The sequence below is a fragment of the Capsicum annuum genome, chromosome 9, assembly GCF_002878395.1.
Source record: "Capsicum annuum cultivar UCD-10X-F1 chromosome 9, UCD10Xv1.1, whole genome shotgun sequence".
Taxonomy (NCBI): Eukaryota; Viridiplantae; Streptophyta; class Magnoliopsida; order Solanales; family Solanaceae; genus Capsicum; species Capsicum annuum.
In genome coordinates, this window is record NC_061119.1 from 49,045,605 (window position 1) to 49,051,441 (window position 5,837).

Sequence of the window (5,837 nt, forward strand, 5' to 3'; positions counted from 1 at the left end):
TGCAAGAAATAAAGTCCCTGTTGATTTGTATGATTTGGAGGAAGAAAGTTGTCCCAATATTGAAGAAATATTTTAGAGGGAGCCTAATGATTACATTGGTTCATCCGAAAGAGTAGTCGATGTTGATGTCAGATGGTTGAGGGACTATCTCCCTGTTGATATCATTAATGTTCCTTCCCTTGCCCGATATTCAGAAGATGTAGAAATATCAAAAGAGGAGGATGACATTGATGATATCGATTAGGATTGGATGGAACTTGATGACTGAAAAAATTTCTTTGTAATGGTAAGTAGTATATTAGACTTTGTTTTCTAGCTTTTATTTTGTTTCTTTAATGTGCTTGATTTTCCAAATGTCTTAAATCAGTGAAACTTAACAAATGCACGCTAAGATTTGTTGGAAATATTGTGAAGCCTTTCTTTCTGCTAAGAGTGTGCCTGGATGAAAGTAAGTTTGTTCTACACTTTAGCGGTGTTGTTTGAATGTCTCAATGTTAGAACAAGCAATAATACATCCATTATAATCCCACAATAGGTGTTGAAGGTGTATAGGAATGATACAGAATATGGTCTTTTTTACCGGCTAGTTCATCCAGTTACTATGTTTAGGTTTTTCTTTTTGGTTGTATGATTTTGTTGATGATTCTTAGAAAAAACCTTTGACAACTTCTGAGCACAAACAATCTATGGGTTAGAGTTTTCTATATGGGTTAAGAGTTTTCTATCTTTTCCAGGTTCTTTCACTTCCCATTCTGAATTTATGAGATAACGGCTGAGATGTATTCTATCTTTTGCAGGTTCTTTCACATTTGAAAACTTTCAATTTCTGTAATTCTGAGGGAGTCAGGAAAGTGACATTAATAGAAGCCATTTGTCTTGTGGGGAAAAAACCGAAGGAAGCAAAGATCAAATATACAGTTATATACAGGTTATTTCGTATGTTCTTAATATATAACTATTAAGTCAATTATGGAGGACTGCCTAACAGATTTCTGACTTAAGAGTTCTGTCAGAGAATACTTCAAGACTATTATAGGTTATACCGTATTAGACTTTGCTTTATTTAATTTATTTTTGGAAGTGTTTACATATGTGTTGCTACAGAGAAGGTGTGGAGTAGGTTGTCGCTGTAAAAACAGGTTTAATTTTCTTTGACTTTGCAATTTTCTTGATATGGTTTTCTCATCCATGATAGTATAAGAGGCGCATTGTTCAAATTCTAGGTTTGGAGCATATAGGAAGGAACTTGTTTTAAGTTGCCAATGTTTGATAATTACGTGTATATATTGAAGTTTTGGTACTATTGATGACAGTATTTAGCCGTACAATTCTCTTGGATGTCGTTACTTTAAGAAGTTTCTCCTGGTGATCCTTTTTGTTTCTTTACCTATATCTCTGTCCTTAAAGTTCAACCGAGGTGATCCTTTTTGTTTTTTAACCTCTATCTCTGTCCTTAAAGTTCCATTGAAGAACTGGAAAGATATTTCTAGGGTGGAGATTTTTCCATGACAAGGTTTTCAACAATTCCTCTTTCAATCTGTTTGCCATTAATAATGCTTGCATGTCTGCTTCTTTCATATTATCAGTGCCTGAAAGTTAATTAGGGACAGTACTTCAATTTAAACCTCATTTTCCTTCCAGTCAATTGGAATAAAAGTGTTCACATGTTCCGTGCCTGAAAAAGAATTGTTTTAAGTTCTGTTTTTTTTTTCTTTTTTGCTTTATAAGTGACCTGACTGAGACAAATATAATAGAGCTAGAGAGTGAGATCTGACAGTGACAGTAAAAGAGTGCTCTTCCAGCAATTTGATTAACAGTGACATACCCTAAGTACTATTGGAGCGATAACTTTGGTTGTCCAGGCAGAGATATTATTCTGGCAGCTTGTCCTTTTTCTTTATGCTTATTCAAATTTGTAGCAGTCACTACACATATTGTTGTTACTCCAAAGTTTAAGTGGGTGACTATTTTGCTGTGCACTTTTTTCATTTCAACATTCTGAAATTTAACTTGTTCCATCTTAAATTTATACAGGTTTGTAAAAAAATGAACCAACAACAGCCTACAAAAAATAACACAAGAGTAAGGAATAGGACATTCAGTAAACCTGGATTATTATCAGCCATGGCAAGTATAAAATGACGTATGCTGACAATAAATAAAACCGTTTAAGCTATACGATCGGAGAAAAAAAATCTCCTAAAGTTAATTGAACAAGAGCAGCCACCAGTAGCACCACCAGCACCACTATCTAAAGAAATTGAACAATCTGTAGCGGAGCACCATGTGGTAGAGGAGCAAAATGTAGAAGATGATCAACCTGTACAAGATCAGTTCCAAATGACAGATTCAGCCACTCCTACAACCGCTGAACAGTCTGAAGCATAAGGTAATATATAGCTTAGAAACTTATTGAATTCATTCATGACGTCTAATTTCTGCTATTTTTTTTATAGCGACAGGGCCTTCAACTAGAAAAACAAGGGGCAAAGCACAAATGCACAAGATGCATGGCTGGTAAGAGAAATAATTGATCACATTAAACCAGAACAACCAAACTGTTGGTCCTACAAATAAAGCTGTAAGTGAGTTGAGCATCTTCATAGGCACACTGGCGAAGAAAGCGACCCTTTGCCCGTTAGATATATTTGATTTGAGGCATATGGATATGAAACAGGAGTTATAGGATTATACCAAGGTTAGTGTTCTACCCTTTTCATTTCCTTAATTAAAAGTGCATTTTTTTTTGTTGTTCTAACTGAACGGAACCAACTTATAGGCCAAATATGATATTTCTAATGCCGCAAAAGATTGGATTTTGGAAAAAATCCGAGAATCTTAAAGAAAGCACAGAAAGGAGTTGAAGAGAGATCATTATGATCGATGTGAAAATGATGAAGTTCGATTATTGAAAAGGCCCAAAAATGTGCCGGAATGTCAATTTAAAGAGCTCCTCGTGTACTGAAAGTCTGAAAAATTCCAGGTAAAACGTATTACAGTTAGTGCAACAAATAAAGAATTTTATTACTATTGTTAATGTTACTGATTCATACTTTCAGAAAATGTCTGAAACCAATGCTGAGAATAGGAAGAAGTTGATGAATCCACACACTACTGGGAAGAAGAGTTTTGCTATACTTCGCAACAAATTGGTGTGTTGTTTTGTTTATTATTTAGTTATAACTTGTCATTTAGATAGTTTTTGATATTCACTAAATATCATATGAATAGGAAAATGAGAAGGGGAGAACTTTATCGCTAAAGGAGATGTTTGCGGAGACAAGAGCAAGAAAATCTGATCGTATATACAAGACATCTAATGAAGACACCACGAGTAAAATTGTATGAAACATATCTTTTTCAAGTTTATATTGACATAAATAATCAGTTCTTAATTTATAATTATTTAAATGTTCTTTTGAATATGATTATTAGGCTCAGATGGAGGAAATTGAAACACAACAGGGTTTAAATGAACAACCCGTTGATGCATTTTCAGCCGTCATGGGTGCTGAACATCCAGGACATGTAAGACTGCTTGGAGGAAGGGTTACAAAGACTTTTTTTGAAAAGATTAAATGATGGATTTGAATCATCTTTAAATGCCACAAATTACGTTGTTCAACAAATTCAAGAAAGGATGCGAAAAATGAAGGATCAAATCGAGGAGCAGAAGAGAACCATTCAAAAAGAAGTTGTTGTAGATGTAATTGCCCAGCTTCAGAATGCAGGAATAATTGATCCTAACATACTAGCGGCATTGACCATTCCTTCACCATCGGAATCAACTTCTATAGTAGAAGCTACAGGAAGAAAAAGTCAAGGTTAGTGTTTGAAATTCTGAATTATACTCCTGTTATTTTGGTGGCTGACATAGTTTATTATTGTTGGACTATATTGGATGGTTATTTCTGGTTCGTAACTGTGTTCCGAGTTATGTTTGGTGATTATGTGGGATGTTCACTACTGTTTTATTCTTCTCTTCACTTTTTCCTTTTTTTATTGGTTGCATCTGTTGATATGATGGCTAAACCTATTGATGTGATAGATGCATCTGTTGATCATGTGATAGTATGTTACTTTTGCACTTGGCTGCAAAAGCATTCCATTGGCTTTCGATATTACAGCTGCTTGTAGCGGGTTCATATTGGGTTTGATATTTGCTGCTTGTTATATCATAGGTAGAATTTTGTGAACTTCTCTGTTTGATACTTAAGTCTGTGAAAATATTGGTCTTTATATGGAGGAGGAGGAGGAGAAATTATTCCTAAAGTATCTCTATAGGTTTGTGGAGGCTGTATGGAGTTGCAAAGTAGGGATGTGAATGCCTTTCCAACTCGAGAAGGATTCCTACACCAGTGGGGTATACTGCCCTTATCCCGCTAGCCCCTTAGATCGTACTCTCTAGCTCGTCCTCTTTGAGAAGAAAAGGTTTTTCTCTCTTATCCTTGCTGTGTCTCTTATACATACATTATACAATTCACAATAAGGTGGTTGGCTGTTGAGATGTTGAAAAAGACAAAAATCAGGAATGAATTAAGTAGTAATAGAATATCTAATCCTTAGAATGTGCACCTGCTCTTCTTTTACCATATATTTCCTCTTTAGTCTATTTTGCAAAAACAACCTCCATTTCATTCCCTAGAGGTAAAAACAACACCCATTTCATTCCTTAGAGGCCAAGAGAGCAGGTTTTGTGGGATATATAGTACATTGAACTGAAATAGGTGTCCTGATAGATAGAGAAAGGTGAGGAAGATCGTAGGTACAATATAATGAAGAAAAGAAACAAAAAAGCAAATTCATCTTCAAAGGTTTATCATCCTTCTGTAATTTATAGCATCTACACCTCAGCTGTAAATTTTCCTCTGTTGCTCAAATCTTTCATATATATGTTGTGAGGAGAATCAATATATATAATGAAGTGTATCATGCGAGTGTTAATTAGGAGTTGCGAAGGTGATTGTCACTAATAGAATGGCTACAGCTAGATGTATTTGAGTTGCCTTCATGAATACTCTTGGCTGCTGCGTGTAAATTAGGAGAGTGTGCGTATATATATATATATATATATATATATATATATATATATATATATATATATATAGGAAGGTAAAAATTGAGACTCAATGGAACACTTAACCTATGTGAAAATGTAGCTGATAAAGGGTGTGTCAGCAGGAAAGAGTACTTTGATTGAGATTTAACAATGGAGTGCTATCGTTGGTTTAACACGTAATTTTGTGAACTTCTCTATTTTATTTTTTCCTTCATATATCGCGGGAGCTCCAACACCACGGGTTCGATGAATTAAGAATGTTTTAACACTTCTAGATCAGTTTTTGTTGTTGTTGTTGTGTAGTTTGTTGCTCAACTTTAATTTTGATTTTCTTATTGTTGTAGGTGATTGTGACATAGAAGATGGCAGCGATAACGAAATTGATGAACTGGATCTGACCTAGATATCGAGCACATTAGCTTCATGTCACACTAGCTCGCTATTCGAAAAACTTATGTATGTTTTGATTGGGGATCGATCACATCTAATTGAGTAGTTTCTAACATCATTTATTTTTGAACATTTAAAACTTGTGTATATATGTTTTGATTTTTTTGAATGGTCAAAAAATATTTGGTTTCTTATTGGTGGACAAAATTAACTGTTGCTATAGTTTATGTTTAAGTGTCACAATAGCTTACAAAATAGCCGTCCTAAAAAGCTTTGTAGGACAATTTATATAATTTAGTCACAAAAGGTGGTCGTTCCAACATAAATCAAACTATCCCAATAGCTTAAAAAACCTTCGCTTTAAGGTTATAGGGACGATTTAACAACC